We start from the raw sequence: 12,702 nt of genomic DNA, 5'->3' as shown, positions 1-12,702 counted from the left end.
TTTTGTTACCAACGATCAGACCACTATTGTTGCCTGTTCCCTGTAACTGGGAGGAACGTCCGTGATTTTTCTTGTCAGTGGAAGGGTGTAGCGAAAGGAATGAAATATCCTCTGGAAATGATACTTTGTACCCAGTTGTCATCTGCTATTTTGAGCCAGGCGTCTGGATACAAAGATAAGCGACCCCCGACTGCCTCTAAAGTAGGACAGTTGGACCTCCTTTCAGGAGCGCTGTAATGCTTCCCAAATAAGTGATTTCTGTTGCCCTGGTTTTGCAGACCCCCCTCTGCCGTGAGGGCGGCGTTTTCCATTATTGCCCCCTCCTCTGCACCTGGAGGGAGGTTTACCATGTGTGTCCTGAAATGCTCAGTGGGCTTTTCGGAACCACATCTTTCCTCCCCTTTGACCCTTGGGGTAGGGTCTGGTAGGGGTGGAAAAACAGAGTGACGGCAGCCAGAGTCTTTCCTTCCTGCTCACACCTGGTCAAAGTTTCCTTAACTTTGGGCCCAAAAAGGGACGAGCCATCAAAAGGGGTATTTACAAAGGGTGAGTTGAAGGACTCTTCGAAGGAACACAAGCGCATCCAGGAGTGTCTCCTAAGAGTAATTCCTGTATCCGCTGCTCTGCTCGTTCCATTAGCTGCATACAAAATGAGGTGCATGGACGAATTCACTACGGTGTTGAGGGTAGCAAACTAGGAGGCAACTTTATCTGAAGCTCCTGCAGCTACTGTACCCTGAAGAGCATCTCTCAGCTCTTTAAGGAGATCTCCTTGCAGTCTAGTAAAATGGGTTAGATAGCTGAGTGAACGCAGTGCAAAAGTCACTGAACTGTAAGTGCACTTCCCATATCTATCCATGATCCTAAAATCTCTGTTAGGAGGATAGCTAGAAGAAAACGTTTCCTAAATTTCCTTTTTGGTGGCTGCCGCCACCACCACCACCATGACATTAACTAGCACACCCTTAATAAGAGAGGATTTCTCCTGGGGAGCAGAAATAAATTTATTAGGCTTCCTGGGGACAGGCTCCATAGTGTCCGTAGACTCCCACGCCCTTCGTGAAACCAGCTGCATAAGCTCATCGAAGGGCAGAGACACCCAAGAGGTGGAGGGTTGAGACCCAAAAGCCTTCAGGAGAACCAACTTGTCTTCAGTACGGTTGGTGGACAGCCATTCACCCCTCTGCTTAAGGATTTCTAATACCTCAGCAAATGAGATATCCTCAGAGGGGGACCGTGGGGGACCCTTCTGATTCATCCAAATTGGTGTCAGATGTCAGGGACTCCTGTGGGGAGTCTAAATGCTTCCTTTTACAGATTCTCTTCCTGGGAACCTCATCAGTGGGGGGGCTTCTGGCAAGGTCTCAGAAGAGCAGGGGTCACCCAATGGGTCTTCCAGAGGCTCTGGGTCTCTACGCTTGCAAAAGATCTGTGAAGCAGAAGCAGACAGAGGTGCTTTAGGGGAGGAGGTAGCCGGACCTGAAGTAGAAGATGTCTTAGGAGACATAACTCTCCTCATGGCTTCAAAGGCACCTCTGCTCCGATGAGAAGGGGCCGACGGATCTGAGGAAACAGTCGATATCTCCAGCGCCGGGACATTGGGCTCCGAGCCAGAGGTAGGAGCTGAGCTCATCTGAGCCGAAGCCCCAAGAGGCAGAGTCAGAACCGACAAGTCAGTCCGACTATCCTCCCCAGACCCGACAGAGTGTCGGCTCCTAGATTCCTCGATCAGTGCCAAGGATGTCAGAGTAAACGGAGCCGAAGACACTGGAGCAGACGTCTGCTCCGAAGGCTCTACAATCAACAAGTCCAACTCCTTCGGCTCCGAAGGACCGGTATGGCTCGGAGGAGGAAGAGTAGTAGCTGGTAAAAAGGTCTTCGGTTCTGAAGCCGCTTGGGTCAGAGCCAATAAGAATTTAGCAAAAACTGGTGCCTGCAAAACCTTCTGCACCACACGATCCACATCCAAATCGGAAAGGCTAATCGATGACTGAGATGAGTGGATAGGAGGAGGTACAGATTGCAGGAGTGGAGACTTAGGCACTTCGGATACCGGTTCCAAAACCGGGGACCGGCTCCGAAAGGATAAGACAGTCATCTCGGAGGCCTGTGGAACAGGTAAAGACTTTTTAGATTTCTTACCCCTCAGAAGTCTTGGAAGACTTTGAGGACTTACTGGCTCTATCTTGGTCACTCATGGCTTCTTGGAATGAAGGTTTAAGTAAACCTCTGTCAATCAACTTTCTCTTTCTCTCCTGGAGAGAAAGAATAACAGATGGAGCAGCTTTCCTGGAGATGCAATGCTCCCAAACAATAAACACAATTTACATGACTCTTAGTGACACATTTAGGACATTTTTTAAACCCTGATTTAGGGTGTTTGTCTTTGTCTTGACCAGCCATACTATAACACACAGTATCAAAATGTGTGCTGTAAAAAGTACAGTTTTGTACCTACCATAAATGCAGATGTTCGAGTGTTTACCCTGCTGTAGTCAACACTTGGGTTATCCTGTCATCAGGCGGACCCGCAGTCGGCCTGAATTCCAAAGTCTTGGTCTGGCGTCGGTTGCTGTCGCTTCTTCCCTGACGTCAGTGCGCCAGGGGTATATAAGAGGCATCTGATGCCATTTTCTTCAGTTTTTCTTGCCCCAGATATCAGGTGCCTCCCCCAAAAGGGGATCAGTAGATAGTACCAGTAATAAAAGTTTAGCACAAACAAAACATCCCTCCAGCTATATAAGCAAATACACCACAAAGGTTGTATCAGATTTTAAGGTATTGAAAGGTTTCAGTTAGGTCAGAGGGGATGGAGAGAGGGTAACCTGGACTGCAGCAGGGTATACACTCGAACATCTACATTTATGGTAGGTACAAAACTGTACTATGTTCATCGTGTTACCCTGCTGCAGTCATCACACTTGGGTTGAATCCCAAAGCTAAGGATGGGAGGTGGAGTCAAACAGGGTTAGAGGAGGCTAGAAGGCCCTGCAAAACTGCAGTGGCGAAGCCAGTTCTAGACTTAGAGTAAAGTGGTAAGTGATAGTGTTTGGTGAAGGTGTGTACTGAACTCCAAGTTGCAGCTTCCAGAATATCCTTGGTTGGCACCCCCCTGAGGAAGGCTGTAGATGTAGCTGCTGCCCTGGTGGAGTGGGGCCTTATGCTAGCAGGAACTGGTTTTCCATGATGGGTGTAGCAAAAATGTATGCAATGTCCTATCCATTTGGAAATGGTCTGTTTTGAGATGGCCTTTCCTTGCGATGCTGTAGCATAGAATACAAAAAGCTGGTCAGATTTTCTGAAAAATTATCCAAGTAGTAACGTAGTTGCCTGTGAATGTCCAAGAAATGCAGGAGTCTTTCTCCTTTGTTCTGTGGATTTGGGAAGAAGGTGGGTAAATGGATGGTTTGATTTAGAGCCACACTGGATACCACCTTTGGCTTAAAGGAGGGGTTAGTTCGTAGAGAAACTCTGTCTTGATGAAAAATTAAGAAAGGCCCTACTGCCATTAGTACCTGTAGCTCTGAGACTCTTCCGGCTGAAGTAATTGCTAGCAGCAGGGCAGTCTTCCATGACATAAACTTTAAATCAGCTGAGAAAGCTGGCTCAAAAGGTGGCAGCTAAGTGTTTCCAGAACAAAGTTGAGGTCCCAAGTTGGTGTTGGTGCTGTCCTGGGAGGCTTAATGTTTTTGGCCCCTCTGAGGTACTGCCTTAGAAGTGGATGTGAAAATAAGGGGGGATCCGTGTTGTAGTGAGCTGAAATAGCTGAGGCGTGGATTTTAATAGCTGAAAAAGAAAGTCCTTTGTGTAACATCTCCGTTAAATATTGTAGAATCTGAGGTATGTCCGGCTCAAGGGTATTTTGGCCTTTAGCTTGGTTCCAGGCAGAAAATCTTTTCCATTTGTGTGAGTAGGCTTTCCTGGTGCTGGGCCTCCTGGCCTCCAGAATGACATCCATAACAGCTTGTGAAAGAGGAGCTGGCTGGTTGCTTAGGTGATTTGCCATGCAGCCAAATTTAAGGTTTTGAGCTGGCTGTGAAGAATCTGACTGTCTTGCTGTGTGAGCAGATGAGGAATTTGTGGTACAATCCATGGTGGGCCGTGGGCCATGTTCCTTAGTAGTGGGTACCAGTGCTGGCGTGGCCAGTCTGGGGCAATGAGTATCATTCGGGGTCTCTCCATCCTGACTTTCAGCAGCACCTTTGTGAGAAGGGGCAATGGAGGAAAGGCATATACTGTCAGCATTTTCCAACTGAATGAGAGTGCGTCCACTTTCCAAGCTTGATGGTGAAATGTCCTGGTGCAAAATTTTGATAGCTGATAGACCTGTTTGCCAACCCCCAAAACTATGTCTGGGCGCCCCCATTTTTGAGTTATCATTGCAAATACTTGTGGATCCAGTTTCCACTCGTGGGGATCCATGATGTTCCTGCTTAGGTCGTCTGCCAATGTGTTCTTTTTTCCTGGCAGGAATTGAGTTTGTAATTGAACTTGGTAAGCCAGTGCTGTGTTCCACAAGGTCATTGCTTGCCTGCATAGAGGGTAGAAGTGTGTACCCCCTTGCTTGTTTATGTACCACATCACTGTGGTGTTGTCTGTCCTTATTATAAGCTGTCCCGGATGTAAGAGGTCCTTGAAGGCTGTCAGAGCTTCTGTACAGCTAGCATTTCTTTTTGACTGATGTGCAGATTTCTTTGATCTGCAGTCCATATGCCTTGAACGCACTGCCCTGCCATGTGTGCCCCCTAGGCATAGTCCGAAGCAACTGTTGTCATAGTTTGCCTGGCTGGGGGTAAGGTGAAAGGCTGACCCTTGTTGAGGTGACATGCCGGTGACCACCATAGAAACTCCTGTTGAAGGCAGGGAATGAGAGGTATAACTGTTTCCAAGCTGTGGCTGTGTTGAGTCCATACACTTTTCAGGTACCATTGTAATTTCCTCATATGCAGTTTTGCAAATGGTATTAGTAGTATGCAAGATGCCATGAAGCCCAAGGCCTGCAGAATTTTTCTTGCAGGGAGTTGGGTTTTTGTTGCCATTATTTTGAAGTATTGAGTTAGTTGTAGTTGTTTGTCTGGCATCAGATAAACCATCTGGGCCGTTGTATTCAAGCTGGCACCCAGGAATGTCATATTTTGTGAGGGCACTAGTTTTGATTGCTTTTCGTTTACTGTTTACCCTAGGCAACTTAGAAGGTGTTTTACAAAAGCCAGATGTTGTAAGAGAATGTCCTTGCTTTCTGCTTGGATGAGGCAGTCGTCTAGGTATGGGTATATTTGAATTCCTCTTAGTCTGCAGTATGCAATTACTGGTGCCAGGCATTTTGTGAAGACCCTGGGCGCAGTAGATAAGCCAAAGGGCAGTGCAGAGAATCGGTAATGGGTTGAACCTGCAATGAAACTGAGGTATCTTCTGCAATTTTGTCTGATAGGGACATGCAGGTATGCCTCCTTGAGGTCCAACGTTACTAGCCAAGCTTTCTTGCCCAACATGGGAAGAAGCTGCTGTAGTGTTAGCATCTTGAATTTGGGTACTTGCAAGAAGGTGTTTAGAATCGAAAGGTCCAGAATAGGTCTCCAAGCATTGTCCTTTCTGGGGACTAGAAAGAGCCTTGAGTAAAATCCTTGGCCTTGATCCTGTGTAGGTACCAGTTGAATGGCGCTCATGTCCATGAGAGCTGTAATTTGTTTTTGTGCCTCTGCCCATTGATTTTGTGGCAGATTTGGCATTCCTTTTTTCATTGGCAAGGTGTGGAAATGGAATCTGTATCCTTGTGAGATAATGTCTAGGATCCATTTGTCCTTTGTGATGATGTGTCAGTTGTCTGCAAAAAGTGCTAATTTTCTTCCCAAGGGAGCTGCCAAGAGAGCTTTGCTTGGCAGTTTGAGGTTTAAGTCATTGTGTTTGTCTTCTAATAGTTTGGGACATGTCTTCTCCTCCCTTCTGTGCTGCAGAGCCCCATTGGCAAGGTTTGTAAGGGATTTGTGCTTGACCTCTGCCCCTTGGGCATCTGTATTTCCCCCTCTGTGGTCTGTCAGAAGCTGGAAAGGACCAATTTTTTGTTGGCCAATTTCTGCTGAAGCATGGGGGTTGTACCTGTAAGAAATCTTTGACCGTCTGCATAGATTTTGCCTTATCCTCCATTTTCCTTAAAACCTCTTCTGCTTTAACTCCAAATAAGACATCCTGCTGTAAGGGTGCATCTAGTAACTTTGCTTTAACATGATCAGGCAGAGTTTGTTCCTTTAACCAAGCATGCCTACGTATAACAGACCCAGTAACAGCTGCTCTACAGGAAGCTTTCAAGGAATCAAATCCACATTGTAAAGTATGTTTGCCCACCTGTTCAGCTGCATGCAACAGATCCTGCATTTCCTTGAATTCAGACTGTTGTGGGTGCGTGCTCATCTTTTGTTTTATTTGAGACATTAGGAATTGCTGGTATTTCAGCATGTGAAATTGACAATTTAGTGCTCTCATAGCTACAGTAGCTGAGGTGTAAACCTTCTTCCCCCACATATCTAGTGCTCTGGAGTCCCTTTCAGAGGGTACAGGATTTTTAGCCACAGAAGCCTTAGCCCCTTTGGGACCCTGGGAGATAGTCTCTGGGTCAGCAACAGGGCTTTTGTAAAGGAATTTGTGTGAGTCAGGCACTCAATAATATCTGTCTGGTTTGGCTGGAGCAGGAGGCAGAGAATCTGGATTTAGACTAGATTCTAAGTAAACATCATCCACAATGTCTAAAACTGGAAGGATAGCAAGTGGTCTGTGCTGGGGGAGCAAAAGAAACTCTTGGAGCCTTTTCTTTGAATCGGCGTAGTCCTGACCTTCCCAGTGGAAATGTTCCCTCATGGTATGTAAGGTTTCCCCAAAGGAATAGTCTTCTGGGGGAGAAGCTGAGGGAATGGAATCTTCAGCATCAGAATCTTCATAAGGGGGAAAGGAGTAATCCTGCTCCTCAGAAGAGCCTGAGGAAATAGACACTTGATCAGAGGAGGCATAATCCTCCTCGTCTATGCCTTTTGTCTGGGGGGGGGGGTTGGGAACCCCTGATTAAAGAAATCAAATCTTCCGCTATTTTAAGCATCTGTTTCTTAGGCATGGGACCTTGAACTGGAGACTGGTGTGCAGTCTTTTTTGGTTTTAGAGGAGTCTTAAGCTTAGCATAAGATTTTATGGTGAGAGTAGTCGGTCTGAAGACACCTTCTGTAACCGAAGGTGTTTCCACAGCACTGGCTTCTCCTTCTGCAATGTTGTCGATAGGGCCTAAATAAAATGGCTGTGTCGGCCTAGAACTCTCTGCATGAGAATCCGAAGCGGTCTGGGGTTGTATAGGCGCCTCACTGAAAACCGGAGAACCGGTGACCAGCCCAGCAGAGGCCTCGGAGTCTGGCTTGGATCTAGGCTGCCTGTCTTTATCTTTGCATTTTTTATGCACGCCGGTAGTCGGTTGCTCCGACGGCACAGTGTAATTAAATTTCCTACCGACATAGTGTCGTGTGAAATTAAAGCGTCGCTTTATAGTTCGCTTATTGAACCTAGCACAAAACCGACAACCAGTGACGTCGTGGTCTGGGCCTAGGCAAGGTATACAATAAGAATGAAAGTCCTTATGAGATATTTGCTTCCCACAAGAAATGCAATTGTTAACTTTTTCTAGCATTGGACTGAGGCAAGAAAAGGTTCCCCAACAGGGTACTTAACTTTGAAGACTTCGGACTGAAATTCTATTTGAAAATCTCAGGTGTCGGCCGACCGGCACTTGCGAACTGCTTCTGCTTCGGGCACCGCGCGGCAAGAAAGACTGAAGAAAATGGCGTCGGATGCCTCTTATATACTCCTGGTGCTCTGACATCAGGGAAGAAGCGACAGCAACCGACGCTGGACCAAGACTTTGGAATTCAAGCCGACTGCGGGACCGCCCGACGACAGGATAACCCAAGTGTGATGACTGCAGCAGGGTAACAGGATGAACATCTAGACACACCCAAACAATAATTATCAAACAAGCCCTTTAAAAACTATGGGTTAAATAGTCAGCACACATACAGACACACACAGCAATTTATCTGAACTGTAGACAGATAAATGTATCAAAGTTGTGACAGAAAGTCACTATCTAAAGGCACACAATACTATATACTATGACACACACACAAATCTAAGCTCTAACACTAATTATTTTAAAGCTGCGACAAAGAAAAGGTCACTGTTCAAACTTCAAAAGGTTAAATCCAACAAGCTGTGACAGAAAGGTCACTATCTAAGCACACACTATAATCTAAAGTACTAATAAAGGGCTCCCTATTACGCTGTCGCAGAAGCAGGTTGCTGAATGTGTCTGTCGAACTTTAAAGTGCAAAAAGGCAAAATAGCGAAGTGGCTTTTAGACAAATTCTTTCCCTGGGAAAGAATTTGTTTGGCTGCTTTCACTACTTTGCCTTTTCAGCACACTGTAGTGCGATCTCAGAGTTGATATATTTAAGTAGGAGGGGTGTGGGGGGCACAGCGCCCGACGTCGAGGGGTGTGGGGGCCAAAGGCCCCCACATTAAGTAATGTTTTACCGTTTTTTTTTTTTTTTTTTTTCAGAACAGCTATTGTTTTCCATTGGAAAATAATTGCTGTTCTGAAGTTTTGACATTGTAAGCTTTTGCTTACATGGGGTCGATTATCTGTCATTCGCTCTTTTGAGCGTGCGATATGATAATATAGACCCCTAATAAAGGTATAAACTAGGCCTAAAAAAACGATGCCAAAGGAGCTAAACACTAATTTAAGAAAGAGGCACACCAAGTAAAGGGAAACTACACAAAAAAGCTATAAGAGCTGATCTAAGTATCTAAACTATTATTCAGAAAAATTTATCAATATTATATGAAAAATTAAAAAAAAAAAATAAGGTTTTTACTGGCCCGAGCTAGCAAGAACCTCTGATCTATTGCAGCGGCAAACTAGATCTGAGGTAACTTTAGGTGCATCATGGGATAGGGACTTAGCCTCGAGCTATCTGAAGACCTCGAGCTTTGTAGTAGCCAGACTTGTAGCCGAGGATCAGCTCCGAACCCATCTGTAAGAATGAACGGCGACAACTTCACATCATCAGTTTCGGAAAATAATGTGATATAAAAGAACTTGAGCAAGAGGAAGTGCATAAATATTAGGGAATTGATGAAGGATCAACAATAAAACAAACAAATGTGAATAAAACTCAGTAAGGAATATTTTAGAAGACTTTAATCCTGACAACAGCATTGACATCCAGGAACAAAGTTCAAATTATAAACCAGTTTGCTCTTCCTGTCCTAATTTACAATTCTGGAGTGTCTGACTAGCCCCAAAATGTATTGGATAAATCAGACAGGAGAACAAGAAGGATGCTTCATGCTTGTCAAATGATTTATAAAAATCAGTGCATACCAAGATTATATACTTCCCTTCTGAAAGAGGTATGGGCCTCCTTGAAATTGATTACATGTATAGCTCTGCAATCGTGGGACTGCATACATATCTGCTGACCTCACAAGACCCAAACATAGTGAAAGTTTTGAAACATGAGGAGAATAAATCTAAGATGACTTCCCTTATTAGTCTAGCAGAAGCATATTGGCATCAAGCGGGAATGGAAATCAAACCAAAAGTAGATAAAAATCAGGCAGCAACTGAATGTGCCAAAAAACAAAAGAAAGAATTTAAGTGAAGGATCAGATAAGAAGGCAAGAAATGTGGAAAATGCATAAATATAGTTGCAGGTATACAAAACTCCTGGAACAACCTCATATTGATCATGATCGAATGCAGGAATAGTTAAGGAAAGGTGAATTTAAACCAAAAGATGAAAAGTTAATACTGGCAGCCCGATAGTGGACTATTTGTCATTTGTTAACCGGGTTGGTCCAACTGAGACAAAGGCCCATTTTCAGTGGCGACAAGAGGAGAAAAGCTCCAATTACAATTACAGACATGCCAAAAAAAAAAAAAAAGAGGTTATGTACTCACCATAACGTTCCATGTGAGTTGTTCATCTCACCTTCATTCTTTACTGATGGGTTTGGAGCTGATCCTCGGTTCCGACTCGGCCAACTGCAAAAGCTCGAGATCTTCAACCAGCTCGAAGCCAACTCCCTATCCCATATGATGCACCCTGATCTTCCCTCAGATCTTGTTTGCTGCATGACTTAGTAGTATAAATATGCCATTCAGAGAGTTGGATAAGAGACAAAGCACTCTATACGGACCTCAAGTAGACTGGATGGGGGTTGGTGGGTGGAACATAAGAATGAAGGCAAGATGAACAATTCACATGGAAAGTTATGGTTAGTACATAACTTCTTTTTGTCATTCTTTACTGATGGGTAGCGTCCCAAGCACCATCTTCTCGGATGGCTCACGGGAGTACATTCCTCAGAACTGTGGAACCAAAGAAGGCCCTGTCCCTGGAGGCCTTGTCTACTTTGTAATGAGTGATAAAGGTATGAGGTGTTGACCAGGTAGCTGCTGCACAAATAGAGTCTAGTGGTAACCTCACAGAAAAGGCTAAGGAGGATGAAATAGTTCTAGTAGAGTGAGCCTTTACTTTTTGTTACAAGGGGGCATTTTGTGAATTGCAAATTAAGGAAATGCAATCTGATAGCCACCTTGACAAGGTTACTTTTGTCGCTGAGGCACCCTTCTTCGACACTGAAAACAAAACGAATTGTTGATCCGTTGACCTGAATTGTTTCGTTCGGTCTAGATAAAATCATAATTGTCTATGAACATCAAGTTTGTGCAGCATGTGTTCCATCCTATCTGTGTATTGGGGAAAGAAAACCGGCATCTCAATAGACTGGTTAAGATTTGCCTCTGAACAAACTTCTGGTAAAAAGGATGGATTATTTCTGAGCGAAACTCTGTCATGGAAAATCAGATAAGGAGGTTTGATGGTTAGGGCTTGTAGCTCAGAAATCCACTGAGCAGAAGTAACAGCTATTAGAAAAATAGTCTTCCATGAAAGGAATTTTAAAGAACAGGATGAGGCTAGTTCGAAAGGGAGTAGTATGATTCTGAAGAGAACAAATTTTAGATTCCATGGCATGACTGGAGCTCTGATTGGTGGCCTCAAATGAATGGCACGTTTAAGAAAGGCTTTAGCAAGTTGATGCGACATGACATTAGAGCCTTGGAAACCAAAATGAAAATTTGATATCGCTGCTAACTGAACTTTGATGGTAGCTGCAGCCGCTCCTTCGTTGAAAAGTTTAGTTAAGAACTCCAATACAGATGGGATCGGAGCTAGGTAAGGATCAACATTATTCTGACGGCCAATAAAGAAAATCTCTTCCATTTGCTAGATATAACTTTCTGGTAGATGATTTATGAGAGGATGCTATAAAATGTTGGGCCTCAGTTGAGAGGTTGTAAATCCTGGCTATTGAGGGAATTGGAGCAGCCAAGCTGTCAGTTTGAAGGAATGAAGTGAAGGATGAAGAGCCCCCGATGAATGGGTCAACAGATCTGGAACTGGGTCCAGGATCCTTGCAAAAGATGAGGCTAGAAGAAGAGAAACCAAATTTGCAGAGGCCAGTAAGGGGCTATTAGTATCATGGTCCTCCCCAGTAGTTTTGCTTTCTGTAATACCTTGAGAATCAGAGAGAAGGGGGGAAATGCATAAAGGAGACCCAGGAGCCAATTGTGCACCAGTGCATCCCTTGGGGCTTCCCCTGGCTGGGGAATGAGGGCAAAGTAGCTGCTGCATTTCATGTATGCTGGGGTTGCAAAACATCACAGCAAGGCTGGCCCCACCTGCAGAAAATCCTTTCCTTTTAGCTACTTGTTGCTTTAGGGACCACTCGTGAAGCAAAGATTGCCATGCTCAGCTTGTCTGCTATTACACTGGACTTCCCCAGGATGTGTGCTACTAACAGAAAGTGCTGGTAGGAGATTGCCACTGCCATACTCTCATGGCCTCCAGACACAGGGGGTAAGATTTGGTTCCTCTTTGTTTGTTGATGTACCAGACCACTGACATGTTGTCTGTCTGAATTGCAATTGTTCCCAGAGGTAGAGAGTCTTGAAAGGACTGCAACGCTAGAAGTACCGCTCTCATCTCCAGGACATTTATATGCAAATGAGCCTCATGTTTCTTCCACGTGCCTTGGGCTGTTCTTCCCTGAAAATGCCCCCCAATCAAGGAAGCATCAGTGGTCACCGTGGCTATGGGATTGGGTAGAATGAATGGACGTCCCCGAGATACATGTTGAGAAGTCAGCCACCATTGAAGGTCCTTCTAGCACGCATTCGGTATGACAATTTGATGTGACATTAGAAGTTCCTGAAAGGACCATTGAGAGAGTAGAAGCCATTGAAAAATTTGCATATGCATTTGTGCGCGGGGAATAGCAATGATTGCTGCTGCCATCGATCCTAGCAATTTGAGTACCATTGAGACTGGGGCTTTTTTTCTTGGAAGCAGAAAAGTACAGTTTTGTACCTACCATAAATGTAGATGTTCGAGGATCCACATTGCTGCAGTCCTAACTATTGGGTAGTCCGCTGTCCCAGTCGGCCCGAATACCAAAGTATATGGCTGACGTCGGTCAAGGCGCATTAGACTGACGTCAGTACGTCAGGGTACTAATGCGCATGACCGACGCCATATCCTCAGTCTTTTCTTGCCCCAGATGTCAGAAGACCCTAAAAAGACAAGGCCAAAACCAAAAACT

This window comes from Protopterus annectens, chromosome 1.part2 (assembly GCF_019279795.1).
Source record: "Protopterus annectens isolate FY-2018-M chromosome 1.part2, PAN1.0, whole genome shotgun sequence".
NCBI classification, from domain to species: Eukaryota; Metazoa; Chordata; order Ceratodontiformes; family Protopteridae; genus Protopterus; species Protopterus annectens.
The sequence above is the reverse complement of the archived record's forward strand: the minus strand, read 5'-3'. Positions refer to the sequence as shown.